This window comes from Vombatus ursinus, unplaced genomic scaffold, assembly GCF_900497805.2.
Source record: "Vombatus ursinus unplaced genomic scaffold, bare-nosed wombat genome assembly UNPS02014784.1, whole genome shotgun sequence".
Taxonomy (NCBI): Eukaryota; Metazoa; Chordata; class Mammalia; order Diprotodontia; family Vombatidae; genus Vombatus; species Vombatus ursinus.
The window spans coordinates 4,610,976-4,628,031 of NW_020954562.1; positions in this window are offsets into that span (position 1 = coordinate 4,610,976).

Here is a 17,056-nt window from a genome sequence, read left to right on the forward strand (position 1 = left end):
CAAGGGTCCCTCCTACATTCAGCAAAATAACTCACCAACTGCCTCCACATTTTCTTTTCAATATGTCTCCAACACAAATCAGTTATAAGGCAAGGAAAGTGTGAGGGGTGTACAATATTTTTTTCTTCAAACTTCACATATCAAATTTACTCATGTTTTTAATTATTTTTTAGTTCGGGTATACTTGTAAAATGATCTCACAAAGGCAGCCACAGTATGGAAAAATACAGAGGGGGAGTCAGGGAAAGAGGGTAGAATCTTCCTCCTCCCTCTCCCACCTTAGAGACCTCATGCCTGGGAGGTAGTAGAGAGAAGTGGACAGAGTCCTAGACTTGGAACCAGAAAACATTGCATTCAAATCCTGCTTCAGACACTTACTAGCTGGTCACTTTGGATCTCGAGGTGTTGGCTTGTTCCTTTGTAAAAGAAGGGTATTGGACTTGATAACTTTTAAGTTCCCTTCTGGCTCCATATCTGTGATCCTATGACTAGACACCCAAGTGTCAGGTCCAAAGCATGGATGGATTCAGAGAAGAGTCAGCTTTTTCACATCTCTCTCCAATCAAGCCTTGCTCAAGTTTTTCCATAACTCAATTCTATTCAATTCAACTTTACTGGCTCAACATTGGATACTCGACAGTGTTGCCTTCCCAACTCCTGAAAAGTAATAGCAGCAATTTGATATCTTAACTCAATTTTCTCATGAAAATGGCAAGTTTCCATGCCACTTAACTGCAAGGTTATTTGTGGTTAGTGTAAGTTTCTATCATTAAAATGTTATTCACTAAGGGTGAGAACGTTGAGGTATGGATTATCGATCATCACAATTCTTTGGGACATGGCCTGAACAAATGTCCTGCACCTGTAATCCTCTGGGTTTTGTTTTACCTCCAGTCTCCTCTTCTTTCTTTTCAGAACTCTTCTCTTCTCTTCTCTTTTCTTCTCTTCTCTTCTCTTCTCTTCTCTTCTCTTCTCTTCTCTTCTCTTCTCTTCTCTTCTCTTCTCTTCTCTTCTCTCCTCTCCTCTCCTCTCCTCTCCTCTCCTCTCCTCTCCTCTCCTCTCCTCTCCTCTCCTCTCCTCTCCTCTCCTCTCTTCCCTTCCCTTCCCTTCCCTACCCTTTTCCTCCCTTTTCTTCCCTCATTTTCCTTTCCCTTCCCTTCTCTTTCCTCTCCTCTCCTCTCCTCTTCTTTTCCCTCCTTTCCCCTCTCCTGCCCTTTCCCCTCTTTCTTGTCTCTCTCTGTCTCTGTGTTTTTCTGTCATATTACTTTAATTTCCGAAAATATCCCTCTCCTCTTCCCACCCCAGAGACCTTATTACTTTTAACAAAGAACAAGAAAAGAAAGAGAGAAAGGTCAGTTTAGCAAAATTAAGCAATATATCAATTGAGTCTGATAATATATACAATGTTCCAAACTCTCCAAAAAAAGGAAGGCGGGTGTATTTTTTCACTTCTTTGGGACTAAGCTTAGTCATCATAACTACATAGCATTTTGACTTTTGATATTGTCGTTATTTATTTCATTTATATTGTTGTAATAATGAGGCATAGTTTTACTGGGCATGTTTACTTTACTTTGCATTCCTTCATATATGTCTTCCCCTACTTTTCTGTATCCTTCATATTCATCATTTCTTATGGCCCAGTAATAGTCAGTATATTATATTTATGTACCACAAATTGTTGAGGGGTGTCTACTTTGTTCCCAGATCTTTGCTTCTATAAAAAGGATTGCTATGAATATTTTGGTGCACATGAGACTTTTCTTGCTGCCTTTGGCATATGCCTATCAGTTGGGTCTCTGGGTCAAAAAGTGTGGATATTTTAGTCACTTTCCTAGCAGGATTCCAAATTACTTTACTCTTAAGAAACATTTTATGGGTTTTATAAAATTAGAAAGCCCTAAACACTAAATTAAGGAGTTGTTCAATTACCAGAATGAGAAAATCCTTCACTTGGGGGAAACAGAAGAGTAACAAAGAGGGAGGCCAACTGATTGACATCTGTATGTGTATCCTCTTGCTGAGGGTGTGTTTAGGAATGGGGTTATTTATTATGCCCACCAGCCAAAACTCTGGACTAGAATGTAGAAATTACCATTAGCCTTGGACCATTTTTTAAAGTAAGTCTATTGAATCAATGGACTAGGTAGACTGTCGTGTGCTATGACATTCTTGTTAATTTTTCCCAGAAGAATGTCCCATTGGGTAATGTTCTGTGGGTGGTCATGTAATGAGACACTGGTGTCTGTCCATGACACATACTGTATATGAAAGGAGGCACAGATAAAGGTAACTTGAATTCCATCCCTCTCTGTGTTTATGTGATGCTTATCACCACGCTATCTAGACACCCAGACTGGAAGCTTTATAACAAGTCCATTTTCCACCTCAATTGAACTGAATTCAATGGAAAACCAGACTCTAAGCATGCATTCTAGGGGTTAACTTTCTGCCTGTGTCTTTGGATGTAGAATGTTGAAAATGGACTGGCCCAAGTGGCAACAAAATTTCCCATTTCTAATAATGTAAGCGACGCTCCAGTGGAATTCAATGAATGCCCCTGGAAATGAATCTTTGATATTGTAAACATATTCCTAAGTGCATATGCAGACACCTAGCTAGTGAAACTCTGTTTTTTTCCTGACCAATGACTTTAGTAAAATATGGCTATTCGTGGCACTGGTTTATTTTGAGGATTAATAGCATGGAAAATTTCAAAGGAAAATACAGAACCATTTTTCCTGTAGAAGAGAACACATATATAGCTATATGTACACGTGTATTTGCTCAGTTCTAATGAAAAACAAAACTAAACAAAATGAGACTAGGCCTTCATGGCTCCTTCTAAATGCTCCCCACCCCCACCTCATCCCCATTTCTCTGGTTTAGCACAAGTTGTTAAGCAAGGTCAACTTTTCACTCTCTTGTCAAAGACATTGGAAAATTAAGTCCAAACTACATCACCAGGTCCAGAGCTCATAAGGCCTTAAACAAGTGTCAAATGGGAACAATGATTAGACTTTTAGCTTGAACATCTGTGTTTTCTTTCGAGAGATTTCATTTCCTTCCTCTTCCTAGTCCTCTATCTTCCTTTGTTTTTTTTTAGAGCTTGAGCTGAAGCAGTGACATTCTGGAACACAGATTTATACTTCTTGACCTCAGCTGCAATGAATCCACCCGAAACAAAGATCAACTCCCGGCAAACAGTCCTCTCTCTCTCTCTCTCTCTCTTTCTTGTTCTCTCTCTGTGTGTCTATTTCCCTTTTTCCATCTCTCTCTTCATCCATCTCATCATCTTTCCTCCTCCCTCTTTCCCTCACTATTTTTATCTCTTCCTCTCTTCTTTTCCCTCTCTCCCTTCTTACCTCCCCTCCCTCTCAGCCACATTGAATGACGAGTGACACAATGGGAACCTGGGTGATTTTGTCATGTTACTTAGAGGGAGGTATGACCAGAGAAAAATGCTATAATGATGGATGCAAAGAGCACATACCAGTGCTGTCGTCCTTGAAATCATCCAGTGATACAGATAGTGATCCTTGAATGAATGTGACTGAAGACAATGTTGAATGAATGAGGTGCAGTCCTTTTCAGAGAAGGCACATTTTCATTCTGTATTCTTCAGGATGTAGTTTTTGTTCTCCCACCATATGGTCAAGATGTAAATGTATTATTCCAGTTGGCTTAGAAGAAAGACCATGAAAGATTAATCAAATACAGGGAGCAGCTGGGATAGATGAAGTTCACAGGTAATCAGGAAATCTCTTTAGAGCCCAGTAGTTCCAACCTTTCCTTCTCAAATCTTTTACCCGGCTTACTAACAATAAACAGCGTTGGTCAGAGTTCATTGTATTGCTTTCCTCTATTGAAAGTCAGTAAGTTAACAACTCTTACTGAAAGCATATAAAGTGCTATTCTAGGTGTGTGGCAGAATCATAAAGGAAATTGATGATCTGGTCCTAGATTTTGTTATGGTCAGTGGGAAGAAAGCTAGGCTTGCATGCAGAAAACTTGTGTTCAAGTCCTGATTCTAACATTTACTAGCCAGGGAACTCTCTGAGTCTCAGCTTTCTCATCTGTAAAATAGGCATCATAATATACAACTTATCTCTCAAGATTGTTCTAAGTAAAACACTTTGTAAAGTGCTACATAAATGTATGCCACTATTATTTGAAAGCTATTGTTATTTGTCCTTTATTCTCAAAGGGTACCAATGATATCAGGAAGGTGATGCCATGACTTGCAAGTGAATTGGATGTAAGTGAGGTAGGGTTGTGCAAAGCCACCAGCCTCATTCTCTCCTCCAGAGCCATCTGGGTCTAGTGGCAAGATATACATCAGGGTTACTGGAGATGGCTGGTAGGAGTTTTGTTTTGGAGGGGCAGGGCATGGAGACTTGATTTGTGATTTCACCCCTGTGATTGCTACAGGCTCTTACTTTAAATCGTATCCTAAGATTCATAGCCTTAAGGAGTTGTTTGGCAGCACAATGATGTCAAGTAATTGCCCAGAGTGTATTGTGTATGTCAGAGATAGAATTTGAACCCAAGTTTTCTTGCATTAGTAGATAGAGTTTCCTCATCTGGGAGTTCCCTATACCAATGAAACCATAGGTCCATCACATACATACACACACACACACACACAATTTATATATGTGTGTATATAGTGTGTTTACTACCTCCACTGACACATATCCCAACACCTCTATGACTGAAGATGATCATTGGGAGGTGCTGTGGTAGAAAATTTCAGCACCATGACCACCATGGTGGTAAACATGGCAATCACAGGATAACAGATTTAAATCTTGGAAAGATTCCAAAAGTCTCCTAGTCCAACCTCTCCCCCTCAATCAATTTTATCAATGAGGAAACTAATCTCCCCCCTGTCCCCATCCTGAGGTATTAAGTGACTTGTACACAATCACCCAGTTAAGGTGGCAGAGCTGATATTTGGATCTAGGTCCAGCTGTAGGATGCTGACTCTATCACCCTGCTCTCCTGACTCAATTCAAAAATGTGGTCTGGAGCAACTCTGAGAGAATCCAAATGCCCCAGGTCCTCTGAAAGCAATGGAGCAGCCGGAGAGTCTTCATACCCTCAGCTTGTGGCTCACTGACTTCTTCTTCTATCTGATAAGTATTCAGATGCAGCAGGAGAAGCTGGGATGCCATCATCGCTATGGGCTAAGTTATTTGCTTATTACTGATGGCAGGAGGTATTGTTTTAAGCCAATTCCCATTTGCTTTTCAAATTCTGCAAATTCTCTCTAAAAGCATATGATGTAATGTTTGATTTTTAATAAGTCAATCAATCAACAACCATTTATTAGTAATTTAATATGTTCCAGGCACTGGTGTCCAAGAAAATGGAAGCATTTTTTTAATCAGAAGGATGAAAAATTTTAGATCTGGAAAAGATCCATACAGATTATTTAGCCCTAGCCACTCATTATAAAATTGAGGAAGCCTAGGCTTAAATCATTTTGTCATTTGGAAATAGAACACATTTACATCTTAAGTATCCTTCAGAGATGACCATAATCCTCTTCCTCTCTCAAGGACAGAACAAGAAGAATGGAGCTCACATTACATCAGAATGGATTTAGGTTAGGTATAAAAACGTGCTTCACGACAGGAAGAGTTGGTAAGCACTGAAATGTGTTATTAAAGGAAGCTGTCAAAAATTTGGAATGGGGGAACAACCATTTGCTTGGAAGAGACTAAGTAGAAAATCTCTGAAGGCAGAGATGGGTGAGATGTTGTGAAGGTGCCTTTTAAACTAGTTGCCTCTAAAGTTTTTTTATTGTGACATCTATCAGTAAAAATTTGAGGAGGTATACACTTCCAATATAGATAGATTACATACGTATAATATGTGCATAATTCATAAATTATACGTGTACTATTGGAATATTTTGTGTTCATTATAAAATATATGCAAAAATATAAAAAGGATGCCATAATGAGGAAATAAACAATATATTTAAATATCACTTTACTTATTTAATACAACAATATTTTGCTTTTGAGAGCAATGTGATTGATTCTGTTTCATTTTATTAAAAACAATCCATGCATATGTCCTAAGGGATAAAGTAAACTTGTACATAATAACTATCAATGATTAATCATTCAGTTAATACAATCAATGTAACAAGCCAAGCCTGCAAATTTCTTTTTTTAAAAGATGTTTTAAAAATTGGAATCACTGCAATCATTAAATAATAGATCATAACAGTCAGTGAACATAATGGGTTTTCAACACAAGCCCTATTTTTCTATGTGTAGACAGTCACTAAAAATAAAGCCAATACAAACTAAAGTAAATTGTCTTATTTCAACTCAGCAGAAGGTTTTAAATATTAAAAAAATCCATTGCTCTTTCTGAATCGATGGCATCATGACCTAAAGCCCTATTCATGTTTGGATATTTCAATTATGTTTTATAGGAGAGGGAGGAACAATGACAACAATTTGCCAGGATAGGAGAGTATAGAAAGGGGAAGAGTAGATACCACGATTTTTAGGTTGGAGTCAGGTTGCGAAGGGCTTTAAGTGACAAACAGAGGAGTTGAAGGTAATAGGGAAGCCTTGGATTTTATTAAGTCAGGATGGGTGTGTGTGTGTGTGTGTGTGTGTGTGTGTGTGTATGTGTGTGTGTGTGTGATATGATCATTTCTGTGCTTTAAGTAAAATCTCTTCAGTGGCTCAGTGGATAATTGATTGTCACAGGGAAAGATGAGACAGAGAGCAATGAGGAGGACATTGTGATTGTTTAATGGGAGGTAATGAGGGCCTGAACTGAGGTGCTGGCTGTGTGAATGGAGAGAAGGGGATGGATCCAAGAGATGTCATGGAGTTAGAAATGATAGTTTAGCAACTGTTTGTTGAGGATGGACACTAGGTTGTGAAACCAGATGACTGGAAGGATGGTGGTGCCTTCAACAGAAATAGGAAGATGGGTGCGTTTAGAGGGGAAGCTCATGTAATGAGATCTATGATATGATTTTCATCCCACGCATGCCTGCTCATCCTCATGACTATTGTTTCCCACCTAGAATATATAGAGAAGGGGTCAAGACTATTATCGATCAGGCCTTCTCTAAAAGCAGTCTACCCTCTGAGGGGTGGTGACCTGCGGCACAGCATGGAGATGACCTGTGGGATAGAGAGTGGATGTGCTGGTGGAGAAAGACCTAGAGAGCTGCTACCCAGAGTGTCCTGTTAGGGTTAGTTTATAACTGCCTTGAGGGGCCAATGTCCAGAGCAGAAGAGGGAACATTTTGCTTGTCTCCCCAAAGGTAATGCTGACTAACTAAAAGTTGAGTTGCCATAATGGATTTGTGTAGAAATAAAAGCCAGCTCAACTTAAAATAAAGATATGGTCAGATGAGTGCATGAAGAAAATAAAAAAAGTCCAGTGGTGCAATGTTTGAAAGAGGGGTATGAAGAGAAACCTCTAAACAAGAGAAATTAATAGCTCACCTGAAAACAGGTTGGAGGTTTGAGGCTATGCATATAACAACCATCATTCTGACATCAATTTTGACTAAATTGATTAGTCAGGTGAGCTCAAGTGAATGAGCCAATCAGCTAATTGATTTGATTGAACTAATCATTGATTCAGCTCAAATTAGTAAAACTGGCAGTGTGTGTGTGTGTGTGTTTGTGTGTAGATACAGCTGTGGTGTTAAATAGTTCCATCATCTCCCAGACTTGAAATTTCTTGTGGTTTGATATGGTGAAAACTGTCCACCCTACTTTGAAAAGGTAGTCAAATCCTGCTGAAGTTGTATTATAGGATAAAAGAAAGCTATTTTGACACAGTTAGATGTTAAGAAAAAGCTGAGATTCACCAAACAAATTCACAATTACTTTTTTTTCACTTTACTTTGCTCTGATACTACTGTAAGTCAATTTCTATCATCCTCAGGGATCCTGAACCTGTTAGGAATTATACAGCTCCATCATAGCAGCTTCTGAGAATTGGTCTGGCAATAATGGTCAATAGTGTATAGCATCTTGAATTCAAAGCAAATATGGATTGGAATATAATAAAATGGGAGCTGGGTCTCACTGTCTATAAATAAGTCTTCACTTTTGTTATGGAATGTGCTTCTTAGAGTTTCTCCAATAATAGGTAATGGATGTATATAGGCACATTCTAATTGTTCGAGGTCTCTGGTAGACCACAGATGAGTTCTTACTCTGACCATGCAGATGTCTTCCTATATAAGGCACAAAATTCTCATTGCTCCCTTTTGAAGACTTTGTTCTGGCATAAATTTCCTTGACAAGATTAGTTCTCTGATAAGAGCTAACCTAGTATGCCTTTTTGACAACAATAGTAATTAAGATTAGATTGCGTATTCATGGATAGTTCATGGAGATGAATATTTGACATATGACTCATGGTTAGTTTACCTCTATGCATATATCTCCTGGTTTGGATTTTAAAGAGGAATAGAGATTGTAGAGAAAAAAAGTTTGGAAAATAGATAGGGAGAATTCTGTTAGACTAATATAGATTTAATTCCCTGGAGGTAAACCTATACATCTGTGTTCTAGGGGAACCTAAAACTCCCTTTCTCAATCACTTATTATTTCAAATAAATTTTTATTGGTCTTTTTTTTTTAATCATAGTTCTCTTCAGTATCCCACCACCTTCTCCTCCAAGAGAGCTACCCCATATTACAAATAATATTTATTCAAGACAAAAGAAATAAAAGAAAAGGAAGACAAAAATCTGCATAACTAATTAATGCATTGAAAAAGTCTGAGAACATGTGCAATGTGTAAACCTCCTACCTCCATAAAGGAATGGGTTGGGGGTGTCCTTTCATATCTTTTCATTTGAGTCATGCATAATCTTTATAGTTCTGTTAGCTTCACTTCTGATTTGTGTGTATGTGTGTGATTGTTCTTTCCATTTACATTGTTGTAGTCATTGTATATATTATTTTCTTGACTGCTTACTTCATTCTTAATCAGTTCATGTAGATCTTTCCATTCTTCTCTGTATTCATTATATAAATATTTTTATAGCGCAGTAATATTCCTTTACATTCATATGTCACAGTTTGTTTAGCTATTCCTTAATTGATGGGCATTTACCTTCTTTCCAATTCTTTGCTATCACAAAAAAGCGCTGCTATAAATATTTTGCTGTATATGGGGCTTTTCTTCTTATCAATGGCTTCCTTGGAGTATAAACCTAGTAATGGAGTTTCTAGTTCAAAAGCTATGGAGATTTGAGTCACTTTATTTTCATAATTCAAAATTGCTTTCTAAAATGGTAGTACCATTTCATAGCTCCATTAATAATGTGTTAGTGTGCCTATCATTCAATAGACCCTCCAATCCTGATTATTGCCATGTTTTCTCATCTTTGTCAATTTTCAGGGTGTGAGGTGAAACTTCAAGGTTGTTTTGATATGCATTTCTCTTATTTGTTAGTGACTTGGGGCATTCTTTCATGTGGTTGTGAATACTTTGCATTTCTTTTGAGAACTACTTGTTCCTATCCTTTGACCACTTCTATTGGGGAATGGCTATTAGTCATCTATCTTTATTAATTAGTTAAATATCTTGGATACCAAACTCTTATCAGAGAAATTGGATACAGATTTTTATTCCATTCAGTTACTTTCCTTTCTATAGAATGTGCATTAATCTTGTCTGTGCAGAAGCTTTTCAATTTCATATAATCAATATTATCTATCTTATCTTTTGTAATTGCCTCTATCTCTTACTTGGTTCAGAACATATCTACTACCCATAGTTGGTAAAGGTATATAATTCACTTCTCTTCTAACTTTTTTTTGGTAGTATGATTTTTAATATTAAGGTCACTTGTTCATTTAGAATATATTGTAGAATATAGTGTAAGGTGTTAGTTTAACTCTCATTTCTGCCAGAGTACTTTGTCGTTTTCCCCACAGTTAAAAAAAATCAAATAAAAAGGTATTGCTAAGGTATTTTTTTTCCATTTTATCAAATACTGTGTTATTGAATTCCATTGTTTTTGATTCTCTCTTGTGTGGTCTGTTTCATTGATCTATCTCTCTATTTTTTAACTAGTACCAGATGATTTTGATGACTATTGCTTCATAATATAGTTTGAAGTCTGGAAGAGCTATTCCTCCTTCATCCCTACTTCTTTTCATCATTTCTCTTGATATTCTAGGTCCTTTATTTTTCCAAAGGAATTTTGTTATTATTTTACCAAGTTCTGTAAGTTATTCCCTTGATAATTTTATTGGGATAGCATTAAAAATATAAATTAACTTTGGTAGTATTGTCATTTTTATTAGACTGGCACACCCATGAGCACTGGATATTTCTCCAGCTATTTAAGTTGTGCTTTATTTCTTTAAGGAGTTCTTTGTAATTGAATCTATATAAGTCTTCTGTGTGCTTTGGTAGATTGACACCCCAATCCCCAACCCCCCACCAGATACTTTACGCATATTGTACTTAGCTAGAATGTGATTCCCCTTTCTATTTTTGCTTTTTAGATTTTGTTTTTATCCTGTAGAAATGTGGTTGATTTTTGAGGGTTTATTTTGTAACCCACAACTTTGCTGATGTTATTGTTGATTAATATCTGCTGATTTTTTTTTAGAATTTTTCAAGTATATCATCATGTCATCAAGAAATAAGGATAGTTTTATCTCTTCTTTATCTATCTTTCTTCATTAAATTTCCTTCTCTTGTTTTGTTGCTATTACTAACAAATCCAGGACTATAATAGTAGAAAAAGTAAGCAGCCTTGCTTTACTCCCGTATTAACTGGAGAAAAAAATTCTAGTCTATCTCTATTACTTATGATACATGTTTTTGGTTTTAGACACTTTTTATGATATTAAAAAAGTCCCACTATATTTCTACTTTGTAGGATTTTTTTTTAGTATAAATGAATATCGTACTTTGACAAAAGCTTTTTTCAACTTGTTGAGATAATCATATATGTTTTTGGATGTTTTGGTTTTTAATATGGTTAATTATGTTGGCTGTTTCCCTAATGTTGAATCATCTTCACATACCTGATTTAAATCCCACTTGATCATAATGAATGCTTTCTTGGATAAATCTCTATACTCTATTTGATAGAATTATGTTTAAAAACTTTGACCCAATATTCATGAATGATATTGGCTTATAGTTTTCTTTCTGTATTTAATTCTTGCTTGATTTAGGTATTAGGATGATATCTACTCATAAAAGGATTCTGGTAGGGTGCCTTTTTTCTCTATTTTTGAGACTATTTTGTGAAGTAAGGGTACTAATTATTCCTTAAAAGTTTGATAGAATTCTCCTATGAATTTATCAGACCTAGGAAGTTTTTTTTTCCTTTGCTAATTCCTTTACAGCTAGATCTATTTTCTTTTCTAAGGTTGGGTTATTTAAAATGTTTGTCTGGTCTTCTGTAGTTCAGGTATTTTATATTTTTGCAGGTGTTCTTTCATTTCTCTTGTGGTCTGTTTTCTTAGCATATAACTGTATATAATATGTTCTAATTATTCTTTTTATTCTGGTTTTATTGTGATTTCATCTTATTTGCTATTTTATGGGTTTGATTTACTGCACTCTTCTTTTAATTAAATTGCCTAATATTTTATCCATTTTATTGTATCTTCAAAATACTAATTTTAAATTTTATTGATCATTTCTATGATTTTTTGTTTCCAATTTATCTTTTTATCTTCTAATTTTTAGTATCTTCTCTTTTGCATTTATTTTATGTTTTCTTATTTGTTGGCTTTCTATTTTTTAAATGCATAATCAGTTCATTAATCATCTCTTTTTCTGTTTTATTAATGTATGTTTCTGGAGATATGAATTTTTTTGGTCAATGATTGCTTTAGCTGTATTTCAGCAATTTTGATATATTGTTTCATCATTATAATTTTCTTTCACATAATTATTGTTGCTATGATTTGGCCTTTGATCCACTCATTATTTCATTGTTAAGTCTCCATTTGGGTCTGGGTCTTTTGTTTGTGGTCCATGAAATAATTAATATTTTAATTGTATTAGCTTCTGTGAGGGATGCATTAATTATTTCTGCCTTTTCACATGTGTTTACAATGTCTGTGGGACCTAATATATGGTCAATTTTTATAAAAGTTCTATGTGGTGCTGAGAAATATACCTATTCTTTTGTACTTCCATTTAGAAAATATCACAAGTTTTTTTTAGCTCTGCATTCTGTAGCAATTTGTTCAGTTCCATATTTTCCATTTTGTTTATCTTTCTAATAGACTTATCCAAAATTGAGGTCTCCTATCAGTCTTGTGTTACTGTCTATATCTTTTTATAGCTCCATTAATGCTTTATGAATTTGGATGTCAATGCATTTGGAGCAAGTAAATTTATTACTAATATTGGTATGTTGTCTATGGTCCCTTACAACATAATACAGTGCCCTAATTTATCTTTTTAAAATTATTTAATGTTTGCTCTTGCCTTGCCAGATAGCATGATTACAGATCCTGCTTTTTTTGAATTCATTTGATGCATAATGATTTTTCCTCATTGCCTCAGTTTTATTTTGTGTGTGTCTTTTTTTAAACTATGTTTCTTGTAAGCAACAGATTGTATTTGTTTTTTTTATCCAATCTGCTATTCTTTTTTATTTTATTGGGTTGTTTAATTCATTCACATTTAAAGTTATGAGAGGTTTATATTTTATTCCTTTCATCTCTAATATTGTGTTTTTTGTTATGATTTTTTTCCATTTCTGCTGTAAACACAGTACTATATCTCTTCGGTTACTTTAGTTTAATCTTTCTAAAGGTGGCTCTATACTTACTAGTATACATACCTCCCCTCACTCTCAAAGTCCCCTTCCCATTTGTTACCCCTTTTCCTTTGGGGTTTTGCTTTTTAGTTCCTCTTTCTTTCCTACTTTTATATATTTAATTCTCTCCTTCTTTACTTTTCTCCCAGTTCAGGAGTGGGGAACCTGCAGCCTCGAGGCCACATGTGGCCCTCTAGGTCTTCAAGTGCGGCCCTTTGACTGAATCCATATTTCACAGGGTATAACCTTTTGACTGAATCCAAACTTCTGGATTTATTCTGTGAAGTTTGAACTCAGTCAAAGGGCCACACCAAGGGTCAGCTAGGTGGTGCTGTGGATAGAGCACCAGCCCTGGAGTCAGGAGAACCTGAGTTCAAATCTGGCCTCAGACAGTTACTAGCTGTGTGGCCCTGGGCAAGTCACTTAACCACAATTGCCTCACCAAGAAAAAAGCCACACCTGAGGACTTAGAGAGCCATATGTGGGCTTGAGGCTGCAGGTACCTTACTCCTGTACCAGTTAGTCAAATAAACTCTTCCTTTACCTCCTCTACTTCTCCTAGTCCTATTCATTAGATTTTCAAATGCCACCTTTTTGGCAAAGAACTGGAAATTGAGACGATGCCCTTCAATTGGGGAATGACTGAGCAAGTCGTGGTATATGAATGTAATGGAATACTATTGTGCTATAAGAAATGATGAACAGGCTGACTTCAGAAAAACTTGGAAAGACTTGTATGGTCTGATGCTGAGTGAAGTGAGCAGAACCAGGAAAACTTTGTACACAATAACAGCCACGTTGTGTAATGACTAATATTGATAGACTTAACCCTTCCCAGCAACACAAGGATCTAAGATATCTCCAAAGGCCTCGTGATGGAAAGTGCTATCCACATCCAAAGAAAGAACTCTGGAAGTTGAATGCAGATCGAAGCATACTATTTGCTATTTTTTTCTCTTCTGTTGTGTTTTGTTTCCTCTTTCTGGTGGTTCCTCTTATTACTTCTAATTCTTCCTTACAACATCACTCATGTGAAAATATGTTTAATAGGAATACATATGTACAGTCTATAACAGATTGTGTGCCATCTTGGGGACAGTGGTGGGGAGGAAGGGGGAGAAAAATTGTAAACTCAAAAGCATATAGAAGTGATTGTTGAGAAATCAAAATAAATTAATTAATTAAAAAAATTCCACCTTTTGCACCTCTTTTCAGATCTCTGCCCCATATTACTTGGGTGGGGTAGGGGAGATGCAGAATTGGCCCCTGTTGGATGCTGGGATCTTTCCCTGAAGATTAATGGAGCACCACACTCCTCCACCATACACACTGTGTCCAAGTGTCCTGTTTCATTTCCTCTAGCTCAGAAGTTGAGAGCCTTGCCATGCTGGTCCTACTGTAGCCTAAGATGATTTTTGTTGTTTGGAGTTTGGGCAGGTAAGTGCTGTGATGAATAGAGTCCCAGGCCTGTTGTCAGGATGACCTGAGTTCAAATCCATCTTCAGACACTTACTAGCTGTGTGACCTTAGGCAAGTTATTTAACCTTAGTATCCTCATCTGTAAAATGGGGATAATAAATAGCACCCACCTCCCTGGGGTGTTGAGGATTAAATGAGATAATTGTAAATACCTTAGCATAGTGCCTGGCACATAGTAAGTGATTTATAAACGTTGATTGTTTATTGTTAATATTTTTATCTGGGAGGAGTGGGGAGGAGTGGTTATGGTGTAGGGTTGAGCCCTATTTTAAGCTCAAATACTGGCCCCACCATTCTTTGTTCCTTTACTCTGCCTCAGAGGCTTTTTGCAGCTCAGAATATTTTTTTGACTCTAGCCACCAAGGCCCCAGCACATTTTTGCAACCTGGAACTTGGATCTCTAAAGGACTGGGAAGAGAGTAGAAGAGGATCAGGGTTGGATTTTGTTACAATTTCATGGAGTCAGCTAGTGTGGCCTTGCCGCTGATTATTAGTGTGCTGGGTAGTGGGGGAGGGAATGCTGAGTGAACCTAAGGTACGCAATAGATCATGGTGTTTTTTTTTTCTTTACCTTCTGGAGGGTTCCTATCATCCACCATAGAGGCAGCTGAAGTCGCCTTGTTTTGGGCACATAATTTCTGTTGTGGAGGGATTTGAGAAGTCATGGGGGTCAGAGAAAATGTTTAATCCTCCATCTTATTGTTCAAATCCTTCTATCTCTCCAATAAATTGTGGTTAGCCTAGTATTTCTTTTTTTTTAAATTTATTTCTTTTTAGTTTTTCTTTTTTACTTTGCTTTTTACTTTTAGGCAATTGGGGTTAAGTGACTTGCCCAGGGTCACACAGCTAGTAAGTGTCAAATGTTTGGTCTGAGGCTGGATTTGAACTCAGGTCTTCCCGACTTCAGGGCCGGTGCTCTATCCACTGCACCACCTAGCTGCCCCTAGCCTGGTATTTCTATTGCAGGGATTTCTTGTTACAGGGAAACCATGTGCAAAAGGAAACCATGCATCAATGGCGATGGAGGAGGGGGCAGATCAGTGAGGAGATTCTAGGGGAACTGCCAGGAATTTGGACTCAGCAATGATGTGGGCATGGCCTCTTTTTTCTTTCCTTAGTGTCTAGTGATGAATAGAAGGTGGAGAAGAAGGAGGAAGAAGAGGAAGAGGAGAACCTACTAGGGACCACTGGAGAGAAGAGGGGCCTTGGATTCTCTCTTATCTACAAAACTATCATAGAACTGCTAGATAGCTCTTGGCTCTGCCATTGTTCAGAGTGGCAGTGCCAGTGCCAATGGCCTATTCTACCCACCCACATCAACAGAAAGCCAGGAACATACGGTCCTGTGGTTACTTTTATTCCTATTACGTCTGTTCTTTCTTGCCTGAGATGGAAGAGTGTTGGGGATGGATGGGACTAGACTTCACCCCTGTGAGCTTTGAAAGGTAGGGTTGGGAAAGCCACTGGAGGTGTTCAAGCCACAGTCTATCTTGGCCAGAGTTTGTGGACAGCCAAGCACAACTCTGAGGCGCCACAGGGGAGAGAGTCTGTCAATCAATCATGGTGAATTTGGAAGTGAACTTGACAGGATGAACACTTGGTAGAAACTCAAACTCCTTTAAGTTTGAGTTCCTTCTCCCCAGATACTGAGGTGGCGCAGAGGAGCGTGTGCCCCCAGATATTATGGGGCATTAAGTATTTATATTTACTATCTCTGCTCAATAAATACCCTTTTGTAAAAATGAATTGGTGTTAATTGACTAAATGAAATTGGGTCATGAATCACTAGAAGGTATCAATTATGTACTGATCATCTATGGCTATCCAATGATATTGGGAAGAACATACTACAATAAGGGTTTGAACCAATAGCATTAGAAAGATATATTCAATTATGCAGGAAACCTACTCATCAGTCCAAGAGAGAATTGGGATAAAGAGATCCCCATGAGTTTATGAAGGGCTATATTTTTATTTTTCCTTAGTGCCTAACAGAGAATCTGGTATACAGCAGATGCCTAATAAATGTTGGTTGGTTGATCATCCAGATCACCTCTTACTTGAAAATGAATCCTTTCTACCATACCCCTCTGACAAGTGGTAAGACTTTGCTTGAATGTTTTTGGTGATGGTGAACTCATTAATACCTGAAGCATCTATTTTCTTGTTGAATAAATCAAAATTTTAGTAATTTTTTGTGTGTCCATGCAGTTTTAATCTAGATCTGTGCTTTTATCCATATAGGGAATCTCCCTCTACAAATACAGATTAGTACTTTTTCTGCCATTTATAATCTGAGAGAATTGCCTAGAAACTTAGAGGTTACATGACTTGCCTTTGGTTATATAGCCAGAATGTATTAGAGGTCAGACTTAAGCCTGGGCTACTAGGCCACACCACTTTTCAATTCTTTTTTCTATATAGTTGAAATTGACCTCTCTAGAATTTCTACTCTTCAATTCTAGCTCTGCCTTTTGGAGTCACTCAGAATTAGTTTAATTGTCCTTCCACTTGACAGTACTTAAAATATTTGAAAATGGGGATTATCTATTCCCCTAACTCTTCTCTTCTTTGATTTAATTAAATTTAATTACACTAAATTAAGGGGAAAAAGTCATGGTAGAGTGATGGAAGAATTCTTGGGTTGGTAGAGGAATTCTTGGACCAAGTGTCCTAGAGCCAGTGTATCAAGTCCTGGAACAAGAAGGAGCCAGAGCCAGAGAAGAGGGGCCATAAATGAGAGCAATGATGAGGAAAATCTAACTGGAC